At 42.4% G+C, this 13494-nt stretch overlaps 1 protein-coding gene across 3 annotated transcripts in view; it reads left to right on the top strand.

The window, feature by feature from the left end:
* The window catches only part of macrod1 (mono-ADP ribosylhydrolase 1), a 119607-nt gene that overhangs the window by 1923 nt on the left and 104190 nt on the right, over window positions 1-13494 (top strand). The window lies entirely within an intron of this gene.

Genomic DNA, 13494 nt, shown 5'->3' with positions numbered 1-13494 from the left:
ATTATAGAAATAACATAAGTTAAAGATGGAATCTGCAGTAGGGGAAACGACGCCATTGGCCCCCCCCCCCCCACCACCGCTGTTGTTGTTGCTGAGCGGAGGAGTGTCATGCAGCATGGTAAATAAATCACAGTACTTATTGTGCTCTTCTATTGCACATGCAATGATGTCATAGGGCAAAAAGCTGTGTTGGTTGTTTACAGTAAATTATTTGTTGTAATATCGCAAACGGACGTGGCTGTTTCACCATTTAAGGATTCCAACTTTAACTTGTAGTAATAACATTACTTAAAAATAACAGTCACATGTAGTAATAATATTACTTAGTAATAACATAGCATTACTTAGTAATAACATAGCATTACTTAGTAATAACATAGCATTACTTAGTAATAACATGACTAGTAATAACATAGCATTACTTAGTAATAACATAGCATTACTTAGTAATAACATAGCATTACTTAGTAATAACATGACTAGTAATAACATAGCATTACTTAGTAATAACATGACTAGTAATAACATAGCATTACTTAGTAATAACATAGCATTACTTAGTAATAACATGACTAGTAATAACATAGTATTACTTAGTAATAACATAGCATTACTTAGTAATAACATAGCATTACGTAGTAATAATATGACTAGTAATAACATAGCATTACTTATTATTAACATTACTTAGTAATAACCTAACATGACTAGTAATAACATTTCTTAGTAATAACATTACTAGTAATAACATAGCATTACTTAGTAATGGCATTACCTAGCAATAACAGCATTACTTAGTAATAACCTAACATGACTAGTAAAATCATTACTTAATAATAAAATTACTAGTAATAACATAGCATTACTTAGTAATAACAGCATTACGTAGTAATAACATGACTAGTAATAACATAGCATTACTTATTATTAACATTACTTAGTAATAACCTAATACGACTAGTAAAAACATTACCTAGTAATAACATTACTTAGTAATAACATTACATGACTAGTAATAACATAGCATTACTTAATATTAACATTACTTAGTAATAACCTAACATGACTAGTAATAACATTTCTTAGTAATAACATTACTAGTAATAACATAGCATTACTTAGTAATGGCATTACCTAGCAATAACAGCATTACTTAGTAATAACCTAACATGGCTAGTAAAATCATTACTTAATAATAAAATTACTAGTAATAACATTGCATTACTAGTAATAACATTGCATTACTAGTAATAACATTGCATTACTAGTAATAACATTGCATTACTAGTAATAACATTGCATTACTTAGTAATAACATTGCATTACTTAGTAATAACATTGCATTACTTAGTAATAACATTGCATTACTTAGTAATAACATAACATGACTAGTAATAACATTACTTAGTAATATCATTACTAGTAATAACATTGCATTACTAGTAATGGCATTACCTAGCAATAACAGCATTACTTAGTAATATGGTATTACTTAGTAATAACATAGCACTACTTAAAGTAATAATAAGTGACATTTCTTATAGTATAACATGAATTGTGTACCTGTCCTGAGGCCTCAGTGTTCTATATGGTACAAATCACTGTGAAATGAGAAGTATTATCGTAGTGATCGGCTTGTCTTGGTTAGAGTCAGAATTCTATGGCCTGGGGTTGATACATTATCCTGATCCCATCATAGATTTTTGAGTGAACTGTATCTTATTTCACGCTCCACGTCACAGTTGACCTGGTTACACACCCACATTTATAATCCCTCCATGTGGGTAAATATTGGTCTGGGAGTTTGATGGAAACCGTATCTTCTCTTTGTGTGTGTGACTCTACTGTACTGCATTCAGAGTGACACCTAGAGAGCTTATAAAGAGCTAATGCTTATGCTCTACTTCTGTTTTTGAACTTTGACCTTTACCCTCCCTGAACCTGTGGTCTTCTCAGTTTCTGTTGAAATACTGCCCTGTTGGCTGTCTGCAGGGCCTCTTTGTTTAAAAAAAAACTATAGTATTATCTAATCAGAATCTTATATTAATGTCTTTATTATGTGTGCTTTAGAAAGAGGTTAATATGATCCAATACACTGGTTGCTCAATGCCATTTGGGTGTAGTGTAATTTTCCACCTCCAGATGGCAGTAAAGGCAAGTGTATCATACCATATCAGTCTGAAGTTTCTTTGATCATAGCAAGATTTTAATTAGTACTGTGTTTGACATTGAATTGGCATTACTGTGTACAGTCCAACATCAAAATAGCTACTTGATGATCAGGTTTTGCATAGAAAAGTATGTTTCTTCATTGGGTCATTTAGTGTTAACTGTCATAAAACAACATGGCCGCCTCTGTGATGCTGTGTGAATAACTCATCTCTCATTAACATCATGTTGGCTCCAACATCAGAGCCAGCAGCCTGTATGTTTTACAAGGCTTTTTATAGAGTCCCACTCTCAATATGCAAAGTGCCACTGAATAACAAGAGAAACAGAGCTGTAAACAACCCCTAGAAGGGACAGGCAGAGCAAGGTGAGGGAACGAGAAGGGCTGACTGAGGATGCATCTGAAACCAAATAGCACCCTATTCCCTATGTAGTGCAGTTTATAAAGAATAGGGTAGGGTTTTGGACAAAGCTGGAGTACGATAGGAGTAACAGGGAGAGGGATCAAGGGGACCTCTCGTGAGTATCTCTGTCACTATGGCAACCGCTGTGGTGACATGGAGTTTGGTGGGGGGGCCTGCCCTACTACAATAATGATAGGTGAAGAACTGCACACACCCATTGCCACACATTCGCATCACTTCACTCACGGCTGCTGATCGATCAGTAGGGAGGGCGAGCCGATAAGGGAGGACTGTTGATGTCGTTTGTGTCATTCTCAATAAAGATTGGATTTACAGTAACCCCCCACCCACCCACCCCTTCACCCCTTTACTGCTGCTGGCTCCTGCATTCTCCTATAAAACACTGCAAACATAAAAAACCACAAGCACTTAAGAGCTGTCTTAGAGATGGGGATGAGGGCGGGTTGCAGGGTAGAACATCCTTCTCTTTACACCCCTCAATCAGTCCATCCAGCCTCAGCAGAGAGAGAAAGCGATTGAGAGGAGAATATATTGTGTCTGATGGGCTATTTGATTAAGATGGATTACGCAATGAAATGTGAATTGTCATTGGAGTGATGAGGTAAATGTGTGTGGGTGCGTGACTCTACACTCTTGTAAAGTTCTTCAAGTCAACAAGTTTTTAGTTCTGTTTTATCTGCATTCGATTGCATTTATTTCAATTAAACCCACAGATCAATTTACACTAGTTTCTACTGTAATAGCTTAACTACCTGCTGTCAGACAGCAAGGTATGAGCAGGGGCTAAATGTTCTGATTTATATTCTCAGGTCCCCAGCCTCTTAGGGGGTGTTAGAGATAAGAGGCCCCTGGTTGCCGTGGTGAACCCTCACTGTCACCGTTGCAGCAGTAGCTCAGATACAAGATAAGCGGCAATCCTGTCTGTTCAGGTCAAGGCCCCAGAGACAAACAGAGAGACGGGAGCAGAGCAGCTGTGTTTCAACCTCAACGCCTAAACCCACTAGTCTAGAGATAACACAGCCGCATTGACTGGCCACATGCACGCAGCGCTGACAGGTGGCTGGCCCCAATGGCCACAGGGAGTTAGTGATTTCCACTGCTTCCCTCTCAGTGACGGGAGGTAATCTATAGTACAGGCCCCACAGGTACACTACCTCCATACTGATCTACACTGTACTTAGGGCTACTGTTTTAACCACTGACTGCTGTCTACTGGCTGGCCTAAATCTCTGACTAGGTGTTTTGACTGACTGCTGTCTCTACTGGCTGGCCTAAATCTCTGACTAGGTGTTATGACTGACTGCTGTCTCTACTGGCTGGCCTAAATCTCTGACTAGGTGTTATGACTGACTGCTGTCTCTACTGGCTGGCCTAAATCTCTGACTAGGTGTTATGACTGACTGCTGTCTCTACTGGCTGGCCTAAATCTCTGACTAGGTGTTATGACTGACTGCTGTCTCTACTGGCTGGCCTAAATCTCTGACTAGGTGTTATGACTGACTGCTGTCTCTACTGGCTGGCCTAAATCTCGGACTAGGTGTTATGACTGACTGCTGTCTCTACTGGCTGGCCTAAATCTCTGACTGTAGGTGTTATGACTGACTGCTGTCTCTACTGGCTGGCCTAAATCTCTGACTAGGTGTTTTGACTGACTGCTGTCTCTACTGGCTGGCCTAAATCTCTGACTAGGTGTTATGACTGACTGCTGTCTCTACTGGCTGGCCTAAATCTCTGACTAGGTGTTATGACTGACTGCTGTCTCTACTGGCTGGCCTAAATCTCTGACTAGGTGTTATGACTGACTGCTGTCTCTACTGGCTGGCCTAAATCTCTGACTGTAGGTGTTATGACTGACTGCTGTCTCTACTGGCTGGCCTAAATCTCTGACTGTAGGTGTTATGACTGACTGCTGTCTCTACTGGAAATCTGCTGTAGTTTCTGCAGTGACTTCAGGCTATTTCTGTCAGTTTTAGCTAGTGTTTCTCTAACTGTGGATACTGTACTGTAGGCCAAGTATATCTGCACTGTAGTTAGGAAGTTTGTCTGTTGACTCACATGCTGTCACACACACACACACACACACACACACACACACACACACACACACACACACACACACACACACACACACACACACACACACACACACACACACACACACACACACACACACACACACATATTCCGGTCGGAGCACCATCAGCAACCACTGCAATGCTGAAGCGCTCCAAAACGGACAGACATATTATCCCAGAATAATTTACAACGTTCTGATTTCTATTTCATTTCCATGTTTGACATTGACGAGTTAACAGGAGCCCCCAGAGTCAAGCCTTAATGACTGGTAAACAAAACGGTGGAGGAGAAAACAGTGAATGAGTTTGCAGATCGCCCATTCATAGCAATTATTTCTCTCCTGTAAAAGCCCCCCCCCCAATCAATCGCCACTTTAGCTCCAATGGATGAAGTGAGAGCCTCATTAGCCTGATTGGCCCAGTGCAATGTGGGAATTTCAGAGAGGAGTCGGCCTGCTCATCAGCACAGTGCTCCTCAAGCTGCGTTCATCAAGGCTGTGTGCTTTGTCTATTCAACTGAGCTGGGCCTATACCTTTAATTAGGCCAATAGAGTTCAATAAAGTTTTACCTTGATTAGGGATTCTGTCATTAGAGCTAGGTTGACTGTACACACCGGTAGTGGTGACCAAGCATTCAACGTGGCATTCAACTACCAAGTCCGCTGTGCTCGAGTCCGAGTCAACTACCAAGTCCGCTGTGCTCGAGTCACGAGTCAACTACCAAGTCCGCTGTGCTCGAGTCACGAGTCAACTACCAAGTCCGCTGTGCTCGAGTCCGAGTCAACTACCAAGTCCGCTGTGCTCGAGTCACGAGTCAACTACCAAGTCCGCTGTGCTCGAGTCACGAGTCAACTACCAAGTCCGCTGTGCTCGAGTCACGAGTCAACTACCAAGTCCGCTGTGCTCGAGTCACGAGTCAACTACCAAGTCCGCTGTGCTCGAGTCACGAGTCAACTACCAAGTCCGCTGTGCTCGAGTCACGAGTCAACTACCAAGTCCGCTGTGCTCGAGTCACGAGTCAACTACCAAGTCCAACCCGCGCATCCAACCCGGAAGCCAGCCGTGCGGCTGAAACACTGTGCACCTGGCAACCTGGTTATTAGCGTGCACTGCGCCCGGCCCGCCACAGGAGTTGCTAGTGCGGGATGAGACAAGGATATCCCTACCGGCCAAACCCTCCCTAACCCGGACGACGCTAGGCCAATTGTGCGTCGCCCCATATACCTCCCGGCTGCGACAGAGCCTGGGCTCGAACCCAGAGTCTCTGTTGGCACAGCTAGCACTGCGATGCAGTGCACTAGACCACTGCGCCACCCGGGAGGCCCCAGCTCAGCTTTTTTTGATGGCTTGTGACCATCCATCTTCCTCTTGATCCCATTCCAGAGGTTTTCAATGGGGTTCAGGTCTGGAGATTGGGCTGGCTGTGACAGGGTCTTGATCTGGTGGTCCTCCATCCACACTATGATTGACCTGGTTGTGTGGCATGGAGCATTGTCCTGCTGGAAAAACCAATACTCCACAAAAGTTCACAGTGGGTGCGAGACACTCTGGCTTGTAGGCCTCTCCGCACCTACTGTGTAATTGTGTGAGAACAGAGTGATGGCCTCTATTAAAAAGAGGAGGATCCCATCAGCTTTCTGTAGGCTAGGCCTACTATATTTCTCAACACTCCTCATATTAAGCACATTGCTTTGCTTTACAACAGGAGTATAGCCTTCCTGGCTGACATGAAAATAAACCACGGGAAAAGCATCCTCCATTCGCTATTTAAGAGATTACATATATTTTTTTCCCCCTGCCCCTTTCTGAGACAGGTGCATGATAATGGTTCTTTCAAAATCAAACTAATTTCACCCATATTATTTAGTATATGTAAAGACAATATTAAATCAAGACTAGTCTGATGGGTGACCATATTAGCCTACCACTTGTGAGTGATGTATTATCACTTGTGAATGAGGCAAGAAACAGCGCATGCCTTTTTCTTGCGACTCTTTCAAATCATAGTCGCACACCTCATATAGTCTAGCACATAGGCCTATATGTTTGATACGGTTTGTATCACAACTAAAGTGGCCAAATAACTTCTTAGACTGAAGCACATTAATCCGCTTATCAACCAGTGTAGCCTAACTGGCACACATAAGCGGCGCCTGAGTTTCAAGTTTGGGGAAGATACATTCACCATTAAAATGCACCTTTTATATTAAAGTATTACTTGCACAATCACATTAGCGGTCACTTTTGAAAACAGTGTTTTCCCGCTATTTGCATTTTGGAACATTCGCACTTATAACCTGCTGCCGTATGTGCGTTGCTGTGCTTATAATGTGAAGAAATAGCCTAATACTTTATCAACATTTTAAGCTAAATGTTCTGATCTGTTGCATCAGCCTCATTGCTTTTAATTATTTTTTTGATGTGATTGGTTGTAATAATTTGGGATCTATCGCATCCCAGAACTGTCCCAGAGTATGTTTGGAATATGCATTTCTTGCACAGAGGGACAAGTTGACCAATAGAATAGGTCAACTTTTGTACTGTGGGGGATAGTAGATTGACATAAGCTAGTGATTTTGCTGGTCGTTAGGCCTACTCATCTTGTTGGCTGATACAAAGTAAATGAGGACAGTTCTTCTAACATCTTCAATATGCGTCTCGGAATTGGATAAGAGGAACTAGCACAGTTGCGTCCCCGATGTGTTAGTCTTCACTTGTAGCTTACTTCTTAGCTACAAGTGAAGAGATGCTGAGATGCCTGTGAGAAGGAACCGATCATGTGATGGGCGTTGGCTAATGAGAATTGAGATATCTGAGGGAGCCATGTGAGTGAGAGGTGCTTCGGAGCATGGCAACTGGGAGAAGGGAATTATAATTTATTATATTCAGCCCAAGGGCACAACGGCCACTTTATCCGCAAAAGGCATGGATTTTTTTTTAGGGAGCATTACGGCCACACAAGGGGTATGCCGCCAGGAATTTTGAGGCCTGGTGAGAATATTATCAAGTACTTGTCAAATGGTGAATGAGAAACTGATGAAGTGTGTGCAGCCTGTGCAAGAAACAAAGCAGAGCTCATGCATTTCATGCAACTTTTTTCAAATCATCATTAGTTGCATCATGCAGCCTTAGAATGTATTACAAATCAAAACATATAGCCCAATGTTTTGTATCACAACAAGAGTTACAGAAATAGTTTTAAATGAAGCATATCGGAGGACCTGTTTCTTTGTTAACCTCTCAACACAGAACAGCTGCATGTGCACATTCCCTCAGAAATCATTTGGATAAAATATCCTTTCTATTTTATTCAGCTTTGTTCAATTGTATTCTTCATACTATAAAAAATAACGCCACGGAATTCTAAGCATATCTTGTCTGCTAAATGAACTAGTGTAGCCCACAGCCATATGCCATAGCCACATCAGGACCTAACATAAGGACAACTCAGAGTATGTTATTCTGTTCTTCTGAAATAGACTACATTTTCTTCATATAATGTTTCTTTAGACCGGTCTAAAATAAATAATGGATTTATTGTTATGGTGTAGGCTGTATTACATGGATTTATTGTGATGGTGTAGGCTATATTACATGGATTTATTGTGATGGTGTAGGCTATATTACATGGATTTATTGTGATGGTGTAGGCTATGTTACATGGATTTATTGTGATGGTGTAGGCTGTATTACATGGATTTATTGTTATGGTGTAGGCTGTATTACATGGATTTATTGTTATGGTGTAGGCTGTATTACATGGATTTATCGTTATGGTGTAGGCTATATTACATGGATTTATTGTGATGGTGTAGGCTATATTACATGGATTTATTATGATGGTGTAGGCTATATTACATGGATTTATTGTGATGGTGTAGGCTGTATTACATGGATTTATTGTGATGGTGTAGGCTATATTACATGGATTTATTGTGATGGTGTAGGCTATATTACATGGATTTATTAGACTTTTAAAATGTAGATGTTCCAAAGGTCTGCATCAGTGACTTGTAGGCTACAGTATGCCTGGAAGCATGGAGATGTCAAATGTGTTTGTTAATTAACAGTCAATTGCCATGAGACCTGCAGTTATTTGCTTGATAATCACAGGCTGACAAAATGTACACAGCACTAGGTCCATTATCTTTTCAACCTACTTTATATCTGGTTATAGTCGTTCAAGTTTACACTGAAAATGTTTTACCATCCCCCAAAATAATTGTGAAGTTTTATTTTAATTACATTTTTTACTGTTTGGACAAAAATCGCTGAAGTTGGAGAGTTTTATATCTCCCTCACTAACTTCAAACATCAGCTATCTGAGCAGCTAACCAATCGCTGCAGCTGTACAGAGCCCATCCAATCTGCCTACCTCATCCCCATATTGTTTTATTTACTTTTTCCTCTTCTGCACACCAGTATTTCTACTTGCACATCATCATCTGCACATCTATCACTCCAGTGTTAATTTGCTAAATTGTAATTACCTCGCTACTATGGCCTATTTATTGTCTTACCTCCTCACTCCATTTGCACACACTGTATATAGACTTTTCTATTGTGTTATTGACTATGTTTGTTTAGTCCATGTGTAACTCTGTTTGTGTCGCACTGCTTTGCTTTATCTTGGCCAGGTTGCAGTTGTAAATGAGAACTTGTTCTCAACTGGTCTACCTGGTTAAATAAAGGTAAAATACAATTTTGAAAAAATAGGCTGAGAGATGCTGGACTGAGGGCTTGTAGGCCTGTTGTAAGGCAGGTCCTCACCAGACATCACCGGCAACAAGGTCGCCTATGGGCACAAACCCACCGTCGCTGGACCAGACAGAACTGGCAAAAAGTGCTCTTCACTGACGTGTCGCGGTTTTGTCTCACCAGGGGTGATGGTCGGATTCGCGTTTATCGTCAAAGGAATGGGCGTTACACCGAGGCCTGTACTCTGGAGCGGGATCGATTTGGAGGTGGAGGGTCCATCATGGTCTGGGACGGTGTGTCACAGCATCATCGGACTGAGCTTGTTGTCATTGCAGGCAATCTCAACGCTGTGCGTTACAGGGAAGACATCCTCCTCCCTCATGTGGTACCCTTCCTGCAGGCTCATCCTGACATGACCCTCCAGCATGACAATGCCACCAGCCATACTGTTCGTTCTGTGCCTGATTTCCTGCAGGACAGAAATGTCAGTGGTCTACCATGGCCAGCGAAGAGCCCCGATCTCAATCCCACTGAGCACGTCTGGGACCTGTTGGATCGGAGGGTGAGGGGTTGGGCCATTCCCCCCAGAAATGTCTGGGAACTTGCAGGTGCCTTGGTGGAAGAGTGGGGTAACATCTCACAGCAAGAACTGGCAAATCTGGTGCAGTCCATGAGGTGGAGATGCACTGCAGTACATAATGCAGCTGGTGGCCACACCATATACTGACTGTTACTTTTGATTTTGCCCCCCCCATATACACTTCTATGCGGAAAAAACACTGCATTAAACTCAGTACTAGTATTGTTTTTCAATTTCGTTAAACAGTTTGTGTTTCTTAACCAGGCAAAGCTAAATAGTAGGCTGGTGACTAATAGTTAAGGGGAAGCAAGAGGTTTGCTTGCATAATGTGTAGCCTATGATCAGATGCGGAGCCTGCCTGCCTCTCTGCCCACAATCATCGCATGCTCCCCCGCAGCTCACCAGCTGATGTAGGCTGCGTCTGCTGGGTGTGGTGCATCCTTCCCACTGCTAGAGAACAGAACCCTTGCTTCTCTGCCCACCCAGTGCTGCTAATAGTCTGCTTATCAAATTAGCCTATCCAGTCCATGTGCAAATACAAGTCACAGAAGGGCGAGTCCGAGTTACCAAAGGTCGAGAAGGCGAGTCCAAGTCTGAGTTACTAATGGTCGAATCCAAGTTGAGTCAAAAGTCATGAAAATCGGGACTCGAGTACAACAAAACCATAACCAATGTTGCCACAACCGACATGGGTAATATTGGGATCGATGCTCTCACCCCCGTTTAACCCCCTCGGCATGCTCGACTTGTCTTGCACATTCTAAGCGCTAGCAAACCCTCTTCAGAGATGAGGATGAAACTCCCATGGGATATTCTAGAGGAACCCATTCTACAAGGTTGTATTGTTCTGTGCTCATACTTTTCCTTTTCTATTCCTGCCGTTAAGTAGGGTCGTTAAGTAGGGTCGTTAAGTAGGGTCATTGTATCTGTAAGAGGCGGAAACGAGTCAGTGTTTATTCTGTAGGTCGGAGAGAGGCTGTGTTGCCCGAGAGCTCTCCTGATGCTGGAGCAGTGTGCATTCTCTCTCCTGCTACTCTACTAGGAACGTAATTAATTTGTATCAATTGAATGTCATTGCCAAAGGTTGTCAGTTTTGTACTTTACTACGATTAGTGCTACTCAGTGAGAGGTAGTTAAATCAACAGGAAGAGCACAATCACATGGGCTAGCTAGCTCACTGAAAGGTTTCAGAGATTAGATGGCTGGTGCACACACACACACACACACACACACACACACACACACACACACACACACACACATGCCCTTACCGTCGGGGAGATGGTATGAGGTCTGATATCAACAGACAGTTTCTATCTACAAGCCATCAGAATGCTGAACACTGGCACACATTGTCTCTTTCTCCTCCCTACTGCAGAGAAAGGGCACCACAGCACAGCAAGTGTTTATAGCGCTGTCCCTGCTGAAGCATCATTTCAGCCATTTAGTTTCTTACTTGTTTCTGACTGAAAGGTTCTGTTACCGAAATCCCTCAACCCTTGCTCTCTTTACATGAAACATGTAAGCATCGCATGCAGGTGACCAATATCTCCTGGTTATGACAAACTCAGAACACAGTAACACGTGTCAGCTCGATAGTGTTTGTACAAGCTACTAATGATAACATTACTTATTATAATATTGATGATTAATAATAATAACAATAAGGAGATCAAGAAAAAGGAGGGTATAGGAGTGAGAGCTGTGTGTATATTATGTGTGACAAACAGGTGCTGTTAGATTACAGTATCATTGTTCTGCCTGTTTGAAACAGTGTAAACAAATCTAATTATAAGTAATACCAGTCTGTTCTAATGAAAAACAAATTGTAAAGCCTTTAAAAACGGCCAAATCTGTGAAATTGCTTTATGCAACATTTTGCTGCTGCATGAGTCTTGGTGCTCACAGAATCAGTCATTTATTAAACAAACACTCAAACAGGAAACACAAGCAGGATCTGTCTTATTTCTGGAGATGTCTGTATGTATATGGAGGATTTATGAAGACAGGCACGTTTGACATTTAGGCTATTGATTATAGACCGAATTAAGTTTGTGCTTCCTCAATTTTCTTAGATAATTAGGGAATGTATCCTTGTCTCTGCTGCTGCGGCCTCCGCCACATTGTTTGCTATTATGCACATACAGTGGGGAGAACAAGTATTTGATACACTGCCGATTTTGCAGGTTTCCCTGCTTACAAGCAAGTAGAGGTCTGTCATTTTTATCATAGGTAGACTTCAACTGTGAGACGGAATCTGAAACAAAATTCCAGAAAATCACATTGTATGATTTTTAAGTAATTTGCATTTTATTGCATGACATAAGTATTTGATCACCTACCAACCAGTAAGAATTCCGGCTCTCACAGACCTGTTCGTTTTTCTTTAAGAAGCCCTCCTGTTCTCCACTCATTACCTGTATTAACTACACCTGTTTGAACTCGTTACCTGTATAAAACACACCTGTCCACACACTCAATCAAACAGACTCCAACCTCTCCACAATGGCCAAGACCAGAGAGCTGTGTAAGGGCATCAAGGATAAAATTGTAGACTTGAACAAGGCTGGGATGGGCTACAGGACAATAGGCAAGCAACTTGGTGAGAAGTCAACAACTGTTGTTGCAATTATTAGAAAATGGAATAAGTTCAAGATGACGGTCAATCACCCTCGGTCTTTGGCTCCATGCAAGATCTCACCTCGTGGGGCATCAATGATCATGAGGAAGGTGAGGGATCAGCCCAGAACTACACTGCAAGACCTGGTCAATGACCTGAAGAGAGCTGGGACCACAGTCTCAAAGAAAACCATTAGTAACACACTACGCCGTCATGGATTAAAATCCTGCAGCGCAAGCAAGGTCCCCCTGCTCAAGCCAGCACATGTCCAGGCCCGTCTGAAGTTTGCCAATGACCATCTGAATGATCCAGAGGAGGAATGGGAGAAGGTCATGTGGTCTGATGAGACACAAATAGAGCTTTTTGGTCTAAACTCCACTCGCCGTGTTTGGAGGAAGAAGAAGGATGAGTACAACCCCAAGAAAACCGTCCCAACCGTGAAGCATGGAGGTGGAAACATCATTTTTTGGGGATGCTTTTCTGCAAAGGGGACAGGACGAGAGCTTGCCAGAGAGCTTTGGTAGATTAATTTCTCTACCATAAGCCGCCTCCAACATCGTTTTAGAGAATTTGGCAGTACATCCGACTGGCCTCACAACCGCGGACCATTTGTAGTCACTTCAGCCCAGGACCTCCACATCCAACTTCTTTACCTGTGGGATCGTCGGAGACCAGCCACCCGGACAGCTGATGAAACTGAGGAGTATTTCTGTCTGAAATGAAGCCCTTTTCCCTACCAAAGCTCATTCTGATTGGCTGGGCCTGGCTCCCCAGGGTTGGACCTGGCTCCCAAGTGGGTGGGCCTATGCGGGTGGGCCTAAGCCCCTGCCCAGTCATGTGAAATCTGTAGATTAAGGCCTAATTTATCTATTTCAATAGACTGATTTCCTTATATGAACTGTAACTCAGTAAAATTGTAAATTGTTG

Source organism: Oncorhynchus keta, chromosome 4 (assembly GCF_023373465.1).
Source record: "Oncorhynchus keta strain PuntledgeMale-10-30-2019 chromosome 4, Oket_V2, whole genome shotgun sequence".
Classification (NCBI taxonomy): Eukaryota; Metazoa; Chordata; class Actinopteri; order Salmoniformes; family Salmonidae; genus Oncorhynchus; species Oncorhynchus keta.
This window is presented reverse-complemented; position numbering and strand designations above follow the sequence as displayed.